The 23,474-nt window shown below is 41.7% G+C and overlaps 1 protein-coding gene and 1 pseudogene across 1 annotated transcript in view; both read right to left on the minus strand.

The window, feature by feature from the left end:
* Nucleotides 1–23,474, minus strand: part of CACNG8 (calcium voltage-gated channel auxiliary subunit gamma 8) — a 124,942-nt gene that overhangs the window by 98,145 nt on the left and 3,323 nt on the right. The window lies entirely within an intron of this gene.
* Nucleotides 18,424–18,542, minus strand: LOC120916686 (annotated as a pseudogene).

Here is a 23,474-nt window from a genome sequence, read left to right on the forward strand (position 1 = left end):
CAATGGCAGGAGCGGTTTAGGAGGCATGTATACACTGCTCCCATACCATCCCAAAAGACGCTGCTTGCAGGACTTTTTTTTCAGGTCCTGCAAGCGCACCGCACCAATGTGAAAGCACTCAGGCTTTCACACTGGGGAGGCTTGAGAGGAGCTTTTTTTTAGGCGCTTTACAGGCACTGTTTTTAGCACTTAAATGCTTGAAAAGCGCCTTCAGTGTGAAATGGGTCTAAAGCAGGAAACATTTACAGTTAATACAAATATTTAATTTAATAATATTTGCTAGCCATGTATCGCACCCATAATAATAAGTGTGCCTTTGAATTAAACATCTTTGGCTACAATAATATATTTGCACTGAAAACAGCCTGCTGTAAGTGACCCTTGTGTTTTTGAGTTATTGATCTGTCAGGTGTACTTTGAGCTAAACAAAACCCTCTTAATGTGTCTCTCTCATTTTATAAAGTTATGTTTAACAACCGCTTAGTAAGTAATTCATTGTTTAAATATCTACATTTAGTTAAATGAATAATGGGATGCTTATTGATTTTGGTTTAGTGCCAGATCGGAAACCACAAACTGCACGATGGCCCTAGACAAGAGGGAGCCTTCCAGCTGTTGATCGACTACAAGGATAAGGCCGGATACATCTCAGTTGCTATCTCAATTTTCAAACACAGCTGGTTTGGCTTTTTGGGTCATTTTTTACAACCCTGATATTTTTTAAAGTTGAACAGAATTTTGAAGTAAACGTGTCATGAGACAAATACAAAGCATGTAGCAAATTCAACTCGGAGAAAAGTCATTGATCTTAATGATTGTCATAGGTCAGAAATGCAGGATGTATTGAAGTAAATTGATCAGTATGACAGCCAGGTACAGACTCAGAAAGAGAAGTCAGCAAGGAAAGCATATATATTATTTACAACATTCAACATAAAAACAGCCTATGTACAAACAAATCACACTAAAAGAAAAGACCACTATGCTAATTCCAAAGGGAAAATGCGATTCCTTGGGAAATAAAAACACACCTGATTCACCCAGCTGCCAGCGTATCAATGAAATGTTTTCTCAAAGGATGAACTGAATTTTAGTATCCAGTAGGTAGAAGATACAGTCCTTCATGCAGGGAATCCCCTCTTCAGCACACTAGAAAAGGCTTGTGTATACTGTGACATCACAGGCTCTATTCTGTGTACTGCATCTACCAATTTGTAATCTTCACAAAGCAGTTCTGTTTCCTAGGAAACTGCAAATTGATCGCATAAAGTCTCTGGCTTCTATGCCTCCCCAGAATAATGCTAAAGAAAAGCAACCCTCTTAAAGCCACACTCTGCTGCTGAGTTGGGGTGTGAAATCTGCTATAGAGCTTAACCACTTAAGACCCAGACCAATATGCAGGTAAAGGACCTGGCCCCTTTTTGCGATTTGGCACTGCGTTGCTTTAACTGACAATTGCACGGTTGTGCGACGTGGCCCCCAAACAAAATTGGCACTTTTTTTTCCCCCCACAAATAGAGATTTCTTTAGGTGGTATTTGATCACCTCTGCGGTTTTTTATTTTTTGCGCTATAAACAAAAATAGAGCGTCAATTAAAAAAAAAAAATCTATATTTTTTACTTTTTGCTATAATAAATATCCCCTAAAAATATAAAAAAAAATATTTTTCCCTCAGTTTAGGCCGATACGTATTCTTCTACATACTTTTGGTAAAAAAAATCGCAATAAGCGTTTATTGATTGGTTTATGCAAAATGTATAGTGTTTATAAAATAGTGGATAGTTTTATGGCATTTTTATTAATATTTTTTTTTTACTACAGCGATTTTTTTTCATGACTGCAACATTATGGCGGACACATCGGACACTTTTTGCACATTTTTGGGACCATTGTCATTTTCACAGCGAAAAGTGCTATAAAAATGTACTGATTACTGTGAAAATTACACTGGCAGTGAAGGGGTTAACCAGAAGGGGCGCTGTAGGGGTTGAGTGTGTTCTAAGGGAGTGTTCTTACTGTGGGGGGGGCGTGGCTGTGCGTGTGACATCACTGATCGTCGTTCCCTAACACAGGGAACAGACGATCACTAAAGTGTAACAAATAGTGCAGCGCAAGTGAAATGATAAACAAAAAATATTAAATATATATCAAAAGAAGTCCATAAAGTGCACAGGTGAAATAAATCCAAAAAGTGCTCCAATATAAAAGTGACTGAGTGCAGTAAGTCGAAGATCAGTGATCCACAGGTAAAGATCCTCCACCAATATATATAGATGGCCTCTCACCTCAGCCATTCGACCATGGCTAGGTCACATAGCATATTATACCTCCCAGGTATGAGCAAGACACCTCCAGATCTCAATAGATAAGCAGCAAGCAGCAAACAGCTCAGCCAGTTCCCGGATCCACAGAGAGGTATATGTAAATAAGAGAGGGGACAGACTAGTGCTCTCTGTATACCAAACTAAGTTTTAATAAAATCAACATAAAATAAACTCACATTATTTTGACCATTTATATTCGTTCCTGTTTGCTTGGCAATTTGCTAAGTTTGGCCAGTTGTCTTCTATTTAAAAGACACAGATCTGTTGAGGCTGTGGTCACCCCAAGGATGAGGAACACGCAACCTTCCAGGTATGTGGGTGGAAAAAACCTCTCCTCTCCACGCAGTATAAAGGTGGTCGTTCTCTATGCCTCAGGGATTTTCATTCTGAGTCATCAAGTCCCAAAGATCTAATCAGACCTGATGACATAGCACCTTCTCAAATAAAATCATTGTTATCATCCATGAACTGAGGACATGGCAAATTCTAGCGACAAAACATGTTTTATTTGGTAAATAAGGAAATCTAATGTTCATAAAGCAGGAGACTTTGACCCATTCAACATTAGACTTCAAGCGCTTCTGCTGATTGGACCAACAATGAGTTATTTTTGAAGACTCCTTTGTAAGTCAATTTATTTAAAGTGTACAAGTGCCCAATCTATGGACATAAACAAACAAAAAAAAGACAATGTATACACTGTATTGTCAAAGTCTTGGGATGCCTGCCTTTACACACCCCCTATCTTTAATGGCATCCCAGTCTTAGTTCGTAGGGTTCAATATGGAATTGGCCCACCCTTTGCAGCTATAACAGCTTCAACTCTTCTGGGAAGGCTGTCCACAAGGTTTAGGAGTGTGTCTATGGGAATATTTGACCATTCTTCCAGAAGTGCATTTGTGAGTTCAGGCACTGATGTTGGATGAGAAGGCCTGGCTCGGAGTCTCCACTCTATTTCATCCCAAAGGTGTTCTATCAGGATGAGGTCAGGTGCAAGGCAGTCAAGTTTCTCCACCCCAACTCACTTATTCATGTCTTTATGGACCTTTCTTTGTGCACTGGGGTGCGTAGTCATGTTGGAACAGGATGGGGCCATCTCCAAACTGTTCCCACAAAGTTGGGAGCATGAACTTGTCCAAAATGTCTTAGTATGCTGACACCTTAAGAGTTCACTTCACTGGAACTAAGGGGCCATGTCCAACCCCTGAAATACAACCCCACACCATAATCCCCCCTCCATCAATTTTTTTGGGCCAGTGCACAATGCAAGGTTGGGCCAATTTATTATTGAACCCTGTGGACTAAGACAGGGATGCCATTAAAGTTCACGTGCATGTAAAGGCAAGCGTCCCAATACTTTAAGTAATAAGTATGAGCTAGATTCACATAGCTCTTATGTCGGCGTATCTATAGATACGCCGCGTAAGTAGAAAGATGCGCCGTCGTATCTATGCGTGCCATTCTGGTAGCTAGATACGCCTGAATTCTAGCTTCCTCCGACCGATGTAAGTGTTAGTACGCCGTCATATCTAGGGTGCATATTTACGCTGGCTGCTAGGGGCGCTTCCGTAGATTTATGCGTAGAATATGTTAAAGACCTAGATACGCCGATTCACAAACGTACTTGTGCCCGCTACGCCATTTAAGTAAGGCTTACGTCCGGCGTAACGTTACCCCTGCTATATGAGTCGCAGCATATGAGATGCGCTACGCCGGCCAAACTATACGCTGAGCTACGTGTATCTAACTCTATGTGTGTATATAAATATATATATATATACACAGTTACATAATCTTAGCAACCAAATAGCTTTAAAACAAGCTCTTACTGGCTTCTGTAGCTACCGACACTGAGGAGACTATACAGTAATCATTCATCTTCTAAATTCACAACAGATAACTAGCATTCTAATGTTAACAGAGAGCAGGTAAGAAACTGATTGAAATCCTTCTTCAGAGTCTCTGTTGTGATTTTTGGAGACAAATTACTCCAAAATACCTGCAGCTAAAGACATTAGTGAGGGCTTATTTTAAAGCTTTTTTACTGGTTGTTAACAATATATAAAAGCTTTAGGCCAGGTTCACACTGTCGCACAGCAGGGGTGGGGTGCGTGCTGGTTCACTGGTTCATGTCCGGATTTTGGGCTGAAATCAAAGCTGAAACACACCAAAAAAGGCACGCGATTTTCCTGCACACCGCACCAGACCCGCTGCGGAGATATGGGAACCGGCTCCATAGAGAGCCAGTCACATTCTCCTGCTATGCGAATTGAATGCGGGGAAACGCGCATTCAATTTGCATTCAATTTGCATAGGTGTGAACCTGGCCTAAATTTATTCTGGGCACTGGTGCACTTTAACAGTGGTTGTTTCTTCCCAGTTTACCTGCACTGAAAGATTTATCACATTGTTCACACATGTAAAATGCATGTGTAGCTGATGTAGAGAATTATTGTTCACATTTTGAAATGGAGCATTAAAAAGCTTATCTTCGCCTCTGTTGAATTCCAATGTTTAAATCTAATCTATGTGTAGCGCCCTGCTCCCAAATGACTGGGCACTACGCTAAAATTTAGTGGGTGTCTGAGCCGATAGTGTGGTTCAGGCTGTATGATTTATTCTAAATTAGCCTCTGTTCTGGCAGTGGCTGTGCCTGACAGCATTTTCCCACTGTTGCCTGTAGGTGGCGATGCCCCCACAGGCCAGTGTTGGAACAAGGGCAAGCCATAGGTCATTGAGTATCTTTCCTCGGGAACAGCCCAGTGGGAGTGGTGACCCGCTGTGCATGCCGGGAAGGGATACTTAAGGGGCAGACGCCATATTTTAAGGTCCTTCGCCTCGTGGCCCTCCTGGTACAAGGTATGTATTGTGTGATTTTTATCCCCGGGACCACGTTGGCCCGAGGCTGCATCTCTACTAGTAGGCCCAGTAATTCTGGCTGGGGCCTACAAACCAAGAGGGATCCTAAGCTGTCCATCGAATTGAAGGAAGCTACACTTAATGAAGGAAACCAGGGGAGGACCTGCCCTGGAGGAGACCAAGCAGAAGGCTTATGTCTCGGGATAGGCCTGGTGACCTTATTAAGGAAGGATCCACAACTCAAGTTGTCCTACACTTAAAGGCACTTTAACTGTAAGGCTGGAAGTTTGGGTGTTACATCATGTGGCAGAGGATTCCGGACTGTTCAAATTTGTTCTCAATCAGTCTGTGGCAGAGACTGTTATCAAACTGGTTTGTGCATCATCCCAGCTGCTAGGCCAGGTGAGAGGGGTCTATCCGGGTGAGCAATACCCACTCAAGAGTGGAGTGGTGAATGACTTTGGAGTTTAATGGGTTTTTCCCCAGTGATCTGTACCGTGTACCTGAACCTTCCCTTCCCCTTCAACCTCCTAGCTTCTTCACAAGTTTTTCAGCAAAATAATAAAACCTGACAGTTGGAGGTTTTCCATCTTGTGTGGACATTGGAGTTCTTTCAGACTTCCTTCCCCTAGATGACGAATGTTGCGGTAATGTGCAAGCCCAAAAACAAACCAGCAGCTCCTACGGGGGTAGTGCTACATATGAATTGCATGTATTGATCTAGTTATACTATGTTGTATATGCAGTATTAAAAAAAGGCCTCTTCTTTAAAAATTTTAGATGAATTGTAACATGGTTCTAAAACTGTGTGATAATCCCATTCCCAAGGGAGAAAAAAATATTTTTCTCATAAATAGATGCTGTGCAAAAAACTTCCAAACCTATTAACACACTTGACTGCTGAGATGCAATAAGCCCAGGCGCAATTAACTGTAACGTAAATGTATAGTAAAAACTTTCCACCTTGTCCCTTCCCCCCCGTGTTAAATAAACACACTTACAACCATTAGGTTGGAAAATGCAAGGCCACGGCTTTATTAAATCTAAACATAACATGTGAACACTTTTCAACCAGTGCCAGTCACAGTTGTACTGTGAGCACACAGTTCCAAAGGGGAGGGGGCCTGTCCTTGCCATAAGTGCCCGACAGGCTGCCTACTTCCGATTTCCATCAAGGGCATAGCCCATTACAGCCATTTTATGCTGGCAAAGTCAAGAAACCGCAGCAAGCTGTGACATACCATATAAAAAAGGAGCGGGAGGGTGGTCAGGTCTTACCAACCACATTTCTTTAAAAAAAGACCCAGAATTCCCTGGGTGGCACTACTTTTACAGAGCTCAGGCCCAGCCCATTCCCCCTAGCAACCAATCTTTTGATCCGCCTTATCCTGCACCTGGCCATGCCCCCATCAGTTAAGGCTCTCTTTCCCTGAGGCCCCGTACACACGGCCGAGGAACTCGACGTGCCAAACACATCGAGTTCCTCGGCCAGTTCAGCCCTGAAGCCGCCGAGGAGCTCGGCGGACCGAGAGCTCCCATAGAACAACGAGGAAATAGAGAACATGTTCTCTATTTCCTCGTCGAGCTCCTCGTCGGCTTCCTCGGCAAAATTGTACACACGGCCGGGTTTCTCGGCAGAATTCAGCCAGAAACTCGGTCGGAAGCTGAATTCTGCCGAGGAAACTGGTCGTGTGTACGGGGCCTCAGGGGCTCAAGAGGCCTTCAAATGTCCAACAACAATAAAAGATTACACATTGCACTGTGTAAACACTTTATTGTCATTAAAAATTATCCAATTTCTGCACCAAAGCCAGTGGCCTCTGGCTCTAATCACGTGCTTAAAAAAAAAAAAAAAGAACATTGGATTCCATACACCTCAGCGCCCCGCATTAACATTAACACCACCATTAAAACTGATACACCTGTCAGTAAAAACCAGCAACATCAAGCTACCCCCATACGAACCATACACATTTAAACCACACTAAAAATACATAGCATCTCTCTAAGCATAAATGCTACAAAACTTCACAGTATTCTTCCACTAAAGCATTACAGTAGTCAGTGTCGGGATGAGTTCGTCTAGAGCCCAGGGTGATCATGCCAAACCCCCCAAGATGTTTTTAAGAAGTTCACATCTTCTCCCCCAACTTCAAATGCCCCCTCCCAGCACAAATTGCCCTTCCTAGCACAAATCATCACCGCCTCCGCAACTTTGACAGGCAAGTGCCGTATTCTCAAACCAAAGTTGTGACGGCGTAGCGTAAATAGGCCGGCGTAAGCCCGCCTAATTCAAATGTGGTAGATGTGGGCGTGTGTTATGTAAATTTAATGTGACCCCACGTAAATGACGCTTTTTACAAACGGCGCATGCGCCGTCCGTGAAAGTATCACAGTGCACATGCTCCAAATTAACCCGCAAGAAGCCAATGCTTTCGACGTGAACGTAAATGACGCCCAGCCCTATTCGCGAACGACTTACGCAAACAACGTAAAATTTTCAAAATTTGACACGGGAGCGATGTCCATACTTAACATTGGTACGCCTCATTTACGCCTCATATAGCAGGGGTAACTTTACGCCGGGAAAAGCCTAACATTAACGGCGTATCTGTACTGCGTCGGCCGGGCGTATGTTCGTGAATTGGCGTATCTAGCTGATTTACATATTTCTAGGTGTAAATCAGCTTACACGCCCCTAGCGGCCAGCGTAAATATGCAGTTAAGATACGACGGCGTAAGAGACTTACGCCGGTCGGATCTAATACAAATCTATGCGTAACTGATTCTAAGAATCAGGCGCATAGATACGACGGCTCAGACTCAGAGTTACGACAGCGTATGTGGAGATACGCCAGGGTAACTAGTACGTGAATCCGGGCCAGTGTGGTTCAGCCCTGACCCGCCCCCTGCTCACTGACTTTGACTGACAGTAGTTTCTGAGCCTATGAGGAGAGCACTGCTGCTCTGGGGCACAGCACTGGATTGAGATCAGGCACAGGTAAGTATTTTTTTTGGGGGGGGGGGGGGGCTGCACATGAAAGGTTTTTTACCTTACTGCAGAGAATGCAGGTGAAAAACCTTTAGCCTTTATAACTATTGTAAAGCTGAATTATAGCCGTTTTAAGCAGTTACAGCAACAGTTTGATTTTCCTTTTGGGATAAAGGTTTTACATAAACAAATAAAAGCTGACCATTGTAGGTACCCAGTCATTGTTAAATGTTTTGTCTCAATCCTCTAACTGCCACTTTTCCTGGACAGCTTGGTATGTTAAAAGAAGTTGAGAAATAACCTTTTACTGCCTGGATCACCATGTAAAAATAAAGGAAACAAGCCTAAAAAAATTAAAACGAATGCAGCCACTACATCTAAGAATTGGTAAGCTGCAATATAATATTTAGATTTTTTTGGATTACCACTTCAGCCCCGGAAGATTGTACCCCCTTCCTGACCAGAGCAATTTTTACAATTTGGCACTCACTGCATCGCTTTAACTGACAATTGCGTGGTCGATTGACGATGTACCCAAACAAAATTTGCGTCCTTTTTACCCACAAATAGAGATTTCTTTTGGTAGTATTCGATCACCTTTATTTTTTGTGCTATAAACAAAAAAAAGAGCGACAATTTCGAAAAAAAATAACAATATTTTTTACTTTTTGCTAAAATTAATATCCCCCAATTAAAAAAAAAAATTTTCATCAGTTCTTCATCAGTTTAAAAAAAAAATCCTAATAAGTGTATATTGATTGGTTTGCGCAAAAGTTATAGGACCAGATACGCCGTCGTATCTCTGAGATACGATTGTCGTATCTATGCGCCTGATTCATAGAATCAGGTTACGCATAGATAGCCCTAAGATCTGACAGGTGTAAGTGACTTACACCGTCGGATCTTAGGCTGCAATTCTAGGCCGGCCGCTAGGTGGCGAATCCTATTGCGGTCGGTGTAGAATATGCAAATGACTAGTTACGCCGATTCACGAACGTACGATTTGCCCGTCGCTGTAAATTTACGTCATTTCCGTAGAGATGCGCGGTGTAAAACTAAACCTGCCCTCTAGGTGGTCTAGCCAATGTTAAGTATGGCCGTCGTTCCCGCGTCAAAATTTAAAATTTCACGTAGTTTGCGTAAGTAATCCCTGAATGGCGCTGGATGCCATTTACGTTAACGTTGAAACCAATAACGTCCTTGCGACGTCATTTAGCGCAATGCACGCCGGGAAATTTTAGGGACGGAACATGCGCAGTACGTTCGGCGCGGGAACACGCCTAATTTAAATGGTCCTCACCCCATTTGAATTAGGCGGGCTTGCGCCGGGCGGATTTACGCTACGCCGTCGCAAGTTTACAGGCAAGTGCTTTGTGAATCAAGCACTTACGCTGAAAACTTGCGGCGGTGTAACGTAAATGTAATACGTTACGCCCCCGCAGCGTAAGGCAATTCTACGTGAATCTGGCCCATAGTGTCTACAAACTATGATAAAGATTTATGGCATTTTTATTGTTTTTTTTTTTTACTGGTAATGGCGGTGGTCTGCGTTTTTTTTTGCGGTACTGCGACATTGCAATGGACAGATCTGTGACTTTTGACACTTTTTTGGGACGATTTTTACAGTGATCAGTCCTCTAAAAATGCACAGATTTCTGTGTAAATGTCACTGTCAGGGAAGGGGTTAACACTAGGGGGCGATCAAGGGGTAATTGTGTGTTCCCTCAGTGTGTTCTAACTGTGGGGGGATAGGATTGACTAGGAGGGGAGACATATAATTTTTCCTACTTAGTAGGAACAAACAATATGGCTCCTCTTCCCTGACAGCACAGGAATTTGTGTGTTTACACACACAAATCCCCATGCTGGCGCTCGTGCACGCGATCACACGTGGCCAGCGATGATCGTGCCCGCTGGCCACGCTCTTTGGGTCCCATGCCATGCAGCGGGCGTGTGCCGCTAAAGGAATGGACATACCCATATGGGATTTCGCCCATGGGGGAGCCATTCCGAGGCAGTATATCTGCGTGAGCAGGTCGTGAACCGGTCAAATACTGATTTAAAGCGGAGTTTCAACCACAATTAGCATTTTTTAAATGTATGTCCTTTCATCCTGTGTTTTTATAATATAAATCCGGTCACTTACTATTTTACAATCCGACACACATTTCCCAGGAGCATTAGAGGGAGATGATGTCAGAATCCTAGGTGGTTTCAAAGGCAGATTTCGTGGGACCGCATAGCAACAGGCATTTCCAGATGAGTAAAAAAAAAAATGTCTTTTTTTTTCTTTTTTAGTCGTAAGCTACAGTTTAAAGCAACATTTTTTTTTTTTTGATGGAACCTCCACTTTAAGAGACAATTCTGAGATGCAATACTACATAATTTGCCCCAGCAGAGTAGTTCATGACTTTAGCATCCCACCAATAACATTTTCAAACTTGATGGAGTTGTCCATATTACAAAAAATTTGGCATACTATAGATCAATCAAAAAGTATATTGTGCAAAGTGATTGCATATGGATATTGATCTGTGTTTACATTGGCTCACATAGTCTGTTTCAAAGACATGCAGATGAGTCCCAAATTAAACATCCCCCATGAGGTTTAAAATCCTCACTTCACAGAGCGTCCAATTAAGTAACTACTTATTGCTAACAAAGCACATCTCAAAATTCCCTTTTTCAAAACCACATACAGTAACTGTGGTTATTGAGCTAATCTAGGCATATACAATATAGCACTGCTTATTCATGTGTCGCCATCATCCAATGCAAACTGACAAATCAAACAATCTTAAAAGGTAAGTTTACCTTTTTACACAAAAAAGGTGGACTACTGTACCTCCAAATATCCTGGACACCTATTTAGACCCCACGGCACATCACGGCTATGATGACCCCATGCTGCCACTGTGAGGCCCCATACACACGATAGAATTTATCCGCGAATACGGTCCAGCGGACCGTTTCCGCGGATAAATCCTCTCGAGGATTTCAGCAGATTTTAATGTGATGGAGTGTACTCACCATCGCATTGAAATCCGCGCCGAAATCCTCTGGCGATGACGTGTCGCGCCGTCGCCGCGATTATGACGCGGCGACGTGCGTGACGCTGTCATATAAGGAATTCCACGCATGCGTCGAATCATTACGACGCATGCGGGGGATCCCTTCGGACGGATGGATCCGGTGAGTCTGTACAGACCAGCGGATCCATCTGTTGGGATGGACTCCAGCAGATGGATATGTTCTGCATGTCAGCAAATATCCGATCTGCTGGAATCCATCCCAGGGGAGATATATCCGCGGAAATAGATCCGCTGGAGTGTACACACCATAGGATCTATCCGCTGAAACCCATTTGCTGGGATTTATCTGCGGATGGATTCTATGGTGTGTACGGGGCCTAAGGATTCATACACCGCAATACACAACTCCAGATTTAGTATTATTCATAATGCTTGTAAGGGCAAGAGGTAATTGGTTGGTGTGACCACGTGACCGAACTGACCCTTTATTCTGGGACACGTTACTGGAAGAATAAGTCTCAGATGCACTTCTCATTGGTCAGAGAAGTCATGGGGCTGTGGTGACACACCATTTCAAGCATTATGTTGAATACTTACCTTAGGGCTGTGTATTACGGTTGCCACCTCATCCCTTTAAACCCAAACCCATATGAATTACACGGGTTCTAAGGCTAATTTACTGCAGAGAAGGCACCACGTGAGTTTATTATCGCTCAAATTGCAGCAAATTGCATCGTCGTATTTCGCTTATACTCTGAGCTTTATTGGGATACTCTACCATATTTTCCTATTTTTTTCTGTCAGCAGGTATTTCTAATTTAAACAGAGAGCAGGTGTTGCAACCTGAGACAAACTCTCTTGAGATTTTTGAAATGCATTATCCAAAATATCTTCAGCTACTAACACCAGCAATGGCTTGTTTTAGCTGTTTTATCCAAATTTTAAAAAATGTACTGCCTATAGTCTGGGCACTGGTGCACTTTAATGCCTTGTACACACGGTCAGACTTTTGACCGTGCAAAAGTCCGCCGTGAGTTTGTCGGAAGTCCGACGGAAAGAAAGAGACCACATGGATGAGTTCTTGCTGGAAACAAACTATTTAAGCAGCAGACAACATGGATTCATGAAAGACAGAAGTTGTCAGACAAACCTGATTTCCTTTTATGAAGAGGTAAGTAAAACCCTGGACAGAGGCGTGGCTGTGGACGTGATATATTTGGATTTTGCAAAAGCGTTCGATACAGTTCCGCACACAAGGCTCATGTGTAAGGTAAGGTCTACAGGATTGGATATATCAGTTTGTAAATGGATAGAAAACTGGCTGAAAGACAGAATTCAGAGAGTCTTGGTTAATGATTCTTACTCTGAATGGTCTAAGGTTATCAGTGGTGTACCCCAAGGTTCAGTGCTGGGACCCTTACTTTTCAATATATTTATAAATGTTATTGGGTCTGAGATCAAAAGTAACATTTCTGTCTTTGCAGATGACACCAAGCTATGCAGTGGAATAACGTCCTTACAGGATGTCTCCAATTTACAAGCCGACCTCAATGCTCTGTCTAATTGGGCGACTAAGTGGCAGATGAGGTTTAATGTAGATAAATGTAAAGTTATGCACTTGGGGGCTAAGAATATGCATGCATCATACATACTCGGGGGAGTACAACTGGGGGGATCTGTAGTGGAGAAGGATCTGGGGGTTTTAGTTGATCATAAGCTCAATAATGGCATGCAATGCCAAGCTGCGGTTTCCAAAGCGAGCAAAGTCCTTTCTTGTATTAAGAGAGGTATGGACTCCAGAGACAGAGATATAATTTTGCCCCTGTACAAATCATTAGTAAGACCTCATCTGGAATATGCAGTTCAGTTTTGGGCACCAGTTCTCAAAAAGGACATCGGAGAACTGGAGAAAGTGCAGAGAAGGGCAACCAAACTGATAAGAGGCATGGAGGAGCTCAGCTATGTGGAAAGATTAGAGGAACTGAATTTATTCACTCTTGAGAAGAGGAGAATAAGGGGGGATATGATCAACATGTACAAATATATAAGAGGTCCATACAGTGAACTTGGTGTTGAGTTATTCACTTTACGGTCAACACTGAGGACAAGGGGGCACTCTAAAGACGTAAACGTCTAGAGGAAAAGAGATTTCACCTCCAAATACGGAAAGGTTTTTTCACAGTAAGAGCTGTGAAAATGTGGAACAGACTCCCTCCAGAGGTGGTTCTGGCCAGCTCAGTAGATTGCTTTAAGAAAGGCCTGGATTCTTTCCTAAATGTACAGAATATAACTTGAGTATTAAGATTTGTAGGTAAAGTTGATCCAGGGTAAATCCGATTGCCTCTCGGGGGATCAGGAAGGAATTTTTTCCCCTGCTGTAGCAAATTGGATCATGCTCTGCTGGGGTTTTTTGCCTTCCTCTGGATCAACTGTGGGAATGGAGTTGGGTGTATAGGATTTTACTGTGTTTTTTATTTTTGTTTTTTTATTTTTTGTGGTTGAACTGGATGGACTTGTGTCTTTTTTCAACCTGACTAACTATGTAACTATGTAACTATGTAACTATGTAAGGTCCATCGGACTTCCAAGAAAAAAGTCTGATGGAGGCTACACACGGCCGGACTTTCCAAAAAAAAAGCCTGTCTGACTTTGTTCCTCGGAAAGTCCGGCCGTGTGTATGAGGCATTAGATTGTTTCTTTCCATTTTACTGCACTGATAAAAGTATCATATTGTTCACACGTGTAAAGCATGTGTAGCTATTATCAAGATGTAGAGGATTTTTGTTTACATTTTGAAATAGAGCACCAAAAAGCTTGCCTCTGTTGAATCCAGGTGTTTATCCCATACCCCATGCATTGCATATTTTGGTCTAGTTATGGGTTATATATACACTATGGGCCAGATTCACAAAAGGGATACGACGGCGTATCTGCTGATACGCCGTCGTATCCCTGTTTCTATCTATGCGACTGATTCATAGAATCAGTTACGCATAGATATCCCTAAGATCCAACAGGTGTAATAGTTTTACACTGTCGGATCTTAGGATGCAGTACCACGGCCGCCGCGGGGGGGATTTTGCGTCGTAAACCAGCGTCGGGTATGCAAATTAGCAGTTAGGGCGATCCACAAAATGTTTTCCCGTCGTTACGTCGCCGCAAGTGTTAGTTTGCCATCGCAAAGATAGGGCACCTTTTACAAAGTGTAAACTTAGTACACCATGTAAAAGTATACCCGTCTTTCCCGCGTCGCTTTCGATTTTTTTTTTTTTTTTTTTTTTGGCGCAAGTCTTTTTTACCCGTCGCGATTCACAAAACGTTGGCGCGTCGTAACTTCACGCAAAGCACGTCGGGAAATTTGCGACAAGAGCATGTGCAGTACGTCCGGCGCGGGAGCGCGCCTAATTTAAATGGGACTCACCCCATTCGATTGGGCCCGCCTTGCGCCGGACGGATTTAGGATACACCGCCGCAAATTTCCAGGTAAGTGCTTTGTGGATCGGGCACTTAGCCAGAAAAATTGCGGCAGTGTAACCTAAATCAGTTACGTTACGCTGCGCCGCCTGGCTGTGAATCTGGCCCTATATTACCAAAAGTAATGGGATGCTTGCCTTTACACGCACATGAACTCAAATGACAATCCAGTCTTAGTATGTAGGGTTCAATATTGAGTTGGCCCACCATTTGCAGCTATAACAGCTTCAACTCTTCTGTGAAGGCCATCCACAAGGTTTAGGAGGTTGTCTATGGGAATATATAACCATTCTTCCAGAAGCGCATTTGTGAGGTCAGGCACTGTTGTGGAGTCCACAAGCTCTGTCTCGCAGTCTCACTCTAATTCATCCCAAAGGTGTTCTGTTGGGTTGAGGTCAGGATTCTGTGCAGGCCAGTCAGTTCCTTAACCCCAAACTCACTCATCCATGTCATTTTTGGACCTTGCTTTGTGCACTGGTGTGCAGTCATGTTGGAACAGGAAGGGGACATCCCCAAACTGTTCCCACAAAGTTGGGAGCATAAAATTGTCCAAAATGTCTTGGTATGCTGATGCCTTCACTGGAACTAAGGGGCCAAACCCAAACCAACCCCTATAATAGCTATGATTAAGCACTAATTTATAGTGCGAAATGCGTCAGCTGTTTTACTCCCGTGTAGTGCATTTTTCCTTATTTAAATAAAGATAACCATCAAGGTTTTTTGGAGTGCGACTGTCCATATTTTCTTTTTCCATTTGTAGCCTTCCCAAAAGACTTGAAGCTGTTATAGCTGCAAAGGGTGGGCCAACTCAATATTGAACCTTACAGACTAATGCCGCATACACACGATCGGAAATTCCGTCAACAAAACTGTGGATTTTTTCTGACGGAATTTTGGCTCAAATTTGCATACACACGGTCACACAAATCTTGTCAGAAATTCCGAACGTCAAGAACGCGGTGACGTACAACACTACGACAAGCCGAGAAAAATAAAGTTTATGATTCCGAGCATGTGTCAAATTGGTTCTGAGCATGCATAGGATTTGTGTGCATCGGAATTGCATACAGATGAAGAACTTTTGTTGTCGGTAAATTTGAGAACCAGCTCTCAAATTTTTGTGCGTGCTTGGAAATTCCAACAGCAAATGTCCGATGGAGCCTACACACAGTCGGAATTTCCGACCAAAAGCTCACATCGAACATTTGTTGTCGGAATTTCCAACCGCGTGTACGAGGCATAAGACTGGAATTCTATTAAAGTTCATGTTTACTTTTGGTAATATAGTGTATATAGCAATATGGCTACTGTTGGGAAATATATTTATATAAAATGGTCACTGCAGAGATTTTGAATACCTGAAATGTAATTATTTTTTGGAACTATACATGGATTTGAACAATTTGCTAACCAAAATGTTTCACATTCAAACCACATAACAAACAACATCCACTTCCAACAATACATATTAATACTTCACAGTGTCTTCCAAAAGCCATTAGCATATAAATGCAGTAAAATCAATATAAGACATCTACTTGTCAAGCGACTCAAAATTAGGTTTAGGGTTAGGGTTAGGGCTTAGGGTTAGGATTAGGGCTTAGGGTTAGGGTTAGGGCTTAGGGTTAGGGCTTGGGTTAGGGTTAGGGGTTAGGGTTAGGGTTAGGGGGTTAGGGTTAGGGGTTAGGGTTTCCCATTGAAGAATATGGCTAGGACTCAGGACTTGGAACAGGGACCTCCCCCAAAGGTCAAAGATCAGAAGGCGGGTTCCCAGAGGTCAAAGGTCACACTGTGTGGCTGACCCACCCCCACCAAAGTGTACCGCCTACCCCAACTAAGTCGGGGAATGAACAAGTCGGGGAATGAACAAGTCGAGGAAAGCGTCCTTTGATGTCCTCCAACTTTCACATGCCAGTTTATTCTAAAAGATAACACAATGGGGTTGATTTACTAAGACTGGAGAGTGCAAAATCTGGTGTAGTTGTGCATGATAGCCAATCAGCTTCTAACTTCAGCTTGTTCAATAAATCTTTAACAACAAAACCTGGAGGCTGATTGGTTTCCATGTAGAGATGCCCCAGATTTTGCATGCTCCAGTTTAAGTAAATCAACCCCAATGAAGATTACTCCACTAGGGTTCTCAGCTTTGCCCCTACCCATTATCATTACAAAGTCTGCTCATTCTTTCTGTTCTGCAACCGCCATACAGAAGAATATATGGGGAATCTAGCTTCTATTTGGAGTTATACAGTAGGTGTAGTAATCCATATCTAAAGTTAGCCTTGCCGAATAATGATACAAAAACTGTTTATTCTGCATGGGCCAAAGACACAGTTTTTATTAAAGTAGTACAGTTTAATACCAAGTTCAGAAAAGAACCTTGCAGCTTTAACCTTGTGCCTACAACATTGTGCCTATAACCTTTTGCCAGTCACACATACTGTATACTGTGAGCATGCCTGGATAATATTCTGAGTAGTATCCTTAAAGTGTAACCAAAGGAAAAACTTTTTTGTGGAGGGGAATAAGAACACCTATCAGTTTTTATTGCTGTCTGTGTCCCTGTTAAGGCGATTCATTCTCTCTATTTGTCTTATTTACCATTATCAGTAAAAGTGAAAGTAAAAGAAAATACCCAATTTTGAGTAATCCCCAGAAACGTAATAGAGAGGAAATCTTAAAATGGGGACAATAGTTATGGTGACCTGGGGGTCCCCAAGAAATTCTCCTAATTTGCTAGATTTTCTCTCGCTTCTTGTTTAACTATGGGACAGTAAGTGAAGGAAAATCTCCCCAATGGGACACGGAGGGCGAATAAAAAATTTGACAAGGGTTGTAACCCTTCCTTGCTCTATCCCACATGATCAAAAAAAACAAAAAAAAGTTTTGCCTATAGTCCTATTTTAATGTCTATCCTTACGAGGAGTGCCAGACTGGCATCCAACTATCCCAAAGTCCATTTCAATATACTGGCACGGCAGTGGCCCTTTTACTCAGGATGTGGCATCTATCTATAAAAAAAAACAATAATGCTTTGCACACTTTTTGTTCTGATGTATCTAGAATGTGTTTAGACGATTTAAACTCAACATTCATTTGGATTTTTAAGCATGTAAACCAAAACCTCCAATTTTAAATGGCACATTTCCAACAGTTAAAACTTTCTTCACTAAGGCTCAAGGGGACAGCAAGACTGTGAGGCCTCGTACACACGTCCGAGGAACTCGACGGGCAAAACTCATCGTTTTGCTCGTCGAGTTCTGTGTGAAGCCGCCAAGGATCTCGGCGAGCCAACTTTCCTCATTGAACAACGAGGAAATAGAGAACATGTTCTCTATTTGGCTCGACGAGGAACTCGTCGGCTTCCTCGGCCGAAAGTGTACACACGCCGGGTTTCTCGGCAGAATTCAGCTCCGATCGAGTTTCTGGCTAATTTTTGCCGAGAAACTCGGTCTTGTGTACAGGGCCTGATTCTTTGTATAAAGACATTGGCAGGATGGCTGACTGTTGCATGTCTATCTTGCCACTAGGGTCCCCAAAGAAGTTACTATGTGTTTGGGGTCTACTACCAACCATACCCAAAAGATAAGTTTTAGGCATAGTTGGCATTTAAAGTTGACATCTTTTGGACAAAAATGTATAGAATGACACTTTCGAAAGAAAGCAGGTATGATAAAGAACTATTTTGCTAATCATACAACAACCACCTTATGCCCACAGGATTTTTTTTTATTTTTTTTAAGCCTACAGCACCTGGTATTTCCAGGCGGTCTCCCATCCAAGTATTAACCAGGCCCGACCCTGCTTAGCTTCCAAGATCAGACGAGAGCGGGCGCATTCAGGGTGGTGTGGCCATAGACTCCCACGGGAATTTTAAGTCACACCTCAAACATATATAAAAAAAATATAAAGAAAAATTATTTATTGACATACATTTTAAAACAACACATAATACATAAATTGGTATTCAAAAAGTACACATTAAATACTAAATATAATTCAATGAAGGAACAATTAACATGGAACCTACGAAATGGCTGTGATCTGACTGCTGGATATTCGCTGTTTCTTCACCTATAAGGATTGGGGTGATTTATTTTTCCTTAACGGATCTGACACCAACTTGCCGGGTTCCACACTCAGAGCGGTGTCATCTTTCTCTCATCCTCCTGCCCTTCCACAGCTCCCGGTTGGAGAATAGTGGACCCATGGTTTACCTCATTCTGACCTCTGCTACCATATATTTTTGGAATACTGTTTGGAAAATATCTGACTTTCATCCACCTGCTGGCGATACCACTATTGGGGTAAAGATGGCGGTTAATTTCTACAAATTATACTTTCATCTGCATTACTTGAAGAAGCGAGGTCTCCCTCGCGAAATTAATTGAGAATGTTAGCACAGATTTTTCAGATTGATGGTAGATATATTAACACGGATTGCAAAGGTTCCTTCATTAAATTATATTTAGTATTTAACATGTAGCTTTTTTAATACCAATTTATGTATTATGTGTTGTTTTTAAATGTATGTCAATAAATAATTGTTCTTACATTTTTTATATATGTTTGAGGTGTGACTCCTTAAAAGTCCCATGGGCATAAGATGGTTGTTGTATGAATACTAATTGGGACTGAGACATCACCTCCACCCACCTCACACCAGCTTCTTCTTTCTTATCTAACTATTTTACTAAGGCCCCCTAAAGGGCCGGTGAAAACACTGATTTCCTAGAAATTATAGGCAAAGCCATACAATGGGGAAAATAATTATTTGATCCCCTGTATATTTTGTAAGTTTGCCCACTTACAAAGAAATGAAGGGTCTATATTTTTTTATCATAGGTGTATTTTAAATGGTAGAGACAGAATATCAACCTCCCCCCCCCCCAAAAAAAAAAAAAAACACATGATACAAATGTTATAAATTGAATTGCAGGGGATCAAATAATTATTTTCCCCACTGTACCTGCATCCAGAAATGCATTCCTTAGTTCTTGTGCAAAAAAAATCTATAGACAGCTGCATTGCTGAAAGGGAGTCAGTGGGTGCAGTTAAGGTACAATTTTCAGAAGCTGTTTCAGTGGTATAGGTTTGTTGAAATCTTTTTCACAGTATGTTAAAAGACATAGACCATCAGTCATTGCATGACACACATAATGGGGAACTGTTTAACCAGAAGAAGTGGAGACAGTGCTTTCCTGGGAAAATCATGCAAGTTTAAGCTGAAACTAAGCCAAGAGTGATCATACTGACAAGTCAAGGGCACGGTTTTAAAACAATATGTATTGTTAAAACTTCATGCATCAACTGGTGCATTGTAAATGTTGCCCCCCGCAACCACCCCCCCCCCCCCCTCAAGTCAAATTTGAGCTTTAAATATGTTATTACTGGTAAATTCAGCATATATTTGATGAACCAGTCTACTTAAAAGTGATAATTTAGTTATAGGTGCTAGGAGTCAAGTGAAGTGAGTCAGGCACTGGCTTCCTTTATGCCCTGGATATTCCAATAACAAATTCTCCCTGTCATTATCACTGACCATGTCCCTGTTCTCCTGGGGGGGGGCATTTCTGCCCACTTTTTGTGTGTTTCAGTATAACCAATTATATATAAAAATGGGAGCCACTCACAAAGGCCACAACAGGTATACACAGGCCACAACCATCTAGACCTAATCAATAGACCCCCTGGGAGATGTAAAAAAATATTGTCATAGTGGTTAACACTGCAATATCTACCAAAAACTGAAATATCACTTTTGTGTGGTCCGATCCTGTAAAAATACTCTTCCTTAATCTCTTTCCTTATTTTATTTTTTCTTTTCTTTTACTCAGTACACATTTTTACACTTTGCCAGACTCAATTCATTGGCTCCCAAAAGCCTAAACGATCCCCCTTTGACAAACTAGTCTGGACAAAAAAAAAGAGTTCCTATGAATTTTTGTCTAAACTCCTTGATGATATAGGGCCCTGAAGACTGTAAAAAATGGATGTAGAGTGTATCACCCATATTAGGGAGTTAATATTTCTCTACATATGTGCTAACAGGCACTAATTTATTTCATTATTTTCCAAAAACGTCCCCGCTTTTTAAGGGCAAACATAAGAGTACCTTAGAAGCATGTATGGCAAAATTACAAAATAAACAACTAAGGCTTCTTCTGGCACAGCTAATCATAACCACTTGCCGACCAGCCGCCGGTCAGCTCCCCTGCGTGAGATCACGTAATATTACAACATCTCGCGTGTCAGCCAATAGGAGGCGTGCGCGCATGCCCCCCGCTCGCTCCTGGTCCCGGCGTGCGTGCCCGGCGGGCGCGATCACCACCAGGCACCCGCGATCGCTCGTTACAGAGCGAGAACCGGGAGCTGTGTATGTAAACAGTCCTGTCAGGGGGAGAAATGCCTGATCATCTGTTCATACAATGTATGAACAGCGATCAGTAATTTCCCCTAGTCAGTCCCACCCCCCTTCAGTTAGAACACACACAGGGAACATAATTAACCCCTTCCTCACCCCCTAGTGTTAACCCCTTCCCTGCCAGTGGCATTTTTATAGTAATCAATGCATTTTTATAGAACTGATCGCTATAAAAATGCCAATGGTCCCAAAAATATGTCAAAAGTGTCCGAAGTGTCCGCCATAAGTTCGCAGTACCGATAAAAATCGCTGATCACCGCCATTACTAGTAAAAAAAACAGCAAAAAGTAAAAAATATAAATTTTCTTTCAAAATTGTCGCAAAATTTTTGTTTATGGCGCAAAAAATAAAAACCGCAGAGGTGATCAAATACCACCAAAAGAAAGCTCTATTTGTGTGAAAAAAAGGACACCAATTTTGTTTGGGAGCCACGTCGCACGACCGTGCAATTGTCAGTTAAAGCGACGCAGTGCTGAATTGCAAAAACAGCAATATGGTCCGGGCTGAAGTGGATAATCATTCCTTTTTTTTCTGTATTTTGGCATACTGTCAGCAATTTTGTAATTTTGTTTATCCACTCTTGCCATTTACCCATCCCTGCCACATTGCACAGCCAACAAAAAAAACATTTGCTACTACCTCAGTTCAACGGTCAAATTACCGCTTTCTGGTTTATCTGCATGCTCTTTGAATAGAGGTTATGATGTTGATTAATTTGGATTGCTTGATAAAGGTGCAGGGACTGTGTGAAGGTTCACCAAACTTAAACTAGTTGAAGCTGTGTTCATATTGAATACTCAATCATGTGCAAGGGAGAAAAAAAAAAAGGATTTTTTACTCACACTTGATTGGATAATTAAAATGAATACAGCCTTATGTTCAGGGCAGGACACAGAAAGTAAGACATAAAAAAACAGTTTGTTACCTGTCCAGCTGTGCACGTTTTCAGGTTTAAATGAGGCATGAGACCATCCAAACAGAATTGCAAACCCAACTGCTTTTCTAGAGTTGTGCTTTGAATTATGAATTTCGATCTAAAAGTTTCCTTCTGATGGATTCCAGTTGATATTTACATATGCCAATTGTTTGAATTGTTCCTTATCACTATGTACAGTATGATCTTTGCTTATGCCCTACATTTACTACGTCGGTACATTTAAGGTGAAAGATGGATATATCGTAAATATTCCATGTATTTGAAAAATGGGAATGATACAACTAGAAACAAAAATAAAACTGGAGTTGCTGTGTATACTGACCATTTCAAATATAGAAAATGAAAGGTGAACTCTGTTTTGCTTTTATAGGAAACTACTTCAATGTTCTCAGTTTCATTTTTCCAGTACTACTGTATCAGCATCCACTATGTTAAACAGCCGAAAAAGTGCACTAGTCACAAAACACAGAGAGTGATACGTATACTTTGGCCTTGTTTCAACAAATAGGAAAAATTATCAAATAGATTAACCCCTGTCCATGGCTTCTTTCCTGATTTTGCTTATATACATAACTGACATATTGGTGAATGATGTAATTTTACAGGTTTAACTGTGGTGGTAAGAGGGGGGAGGCTGCTGCAAAGCCCATATGGCTGGATGGCCTGCAGCACTCCCTACATTTGCAGTAGAGAACTGGGCCCTCTGTATGCTTTCTAGCAAGTCTGTGTGTTCAACAACACTTCAGGTCAAGATCTGAGGAGAACTCTCAATGCTCAGAAACACCTGGATTCCCCTGCTTTACATAAAAGGTCATAAAGTGACATTTTTCTATATATTCTTTTTACATAGACAACAGGTCGATTTGAAGTGTTAAACTCGTTGTTACACATTATAAACAGATTTTACTTTTCAGTTTAATTTGAAATGCTCAACACATCTCAAAATTTGTAGAGTCTTTATAGATGACCAACAATTGATGTTTTTTATGGCATTAAAAAGTGTTTCATTTGAGCTCCGCAGTCTGCATGGTGTTGCGATTGTACCAGGGATGGACATACCATCTGTGTGAGCTCTACTGAGATAATGTCCAATGCTTCTCTCTATTCCTCTCAACACCATTTGGACTGGAAGTATTGGGAGTGTTCGCTGTCTGACCCCAGTTGTATAATATAAACCATAAGAGAGCTAAGAATACATTTCTATCTATCTATCTATCTATCTATCTATCTATCTATCTATCTATCTATCTATCTATCTATCTATCTATCTATCTATCTATCTATCTATCTATCTATCTATCTATCTATCTATCTATCTATCATGAATAAAGCTGGGTATAGATGGATCGAAAATCAGCCAGTTCAGCAAAGGCCAAATTTGAATCCATCTCTGGATTTGAGAGAAGTTCATTTAATGATCGGCTTCTCTAA

Source organism: Rana temporaria, chromosome 10 (assembly GCF_905171775.1).
Source record: "Rana temporaria chromosome 10, aRanTem1.1, whole genome shotgun sequence".
NCBI lineage: Eukaryota > Metazoa > Chordata > Amphibia > Anura > Ranidae > Rana > Rana temporaria.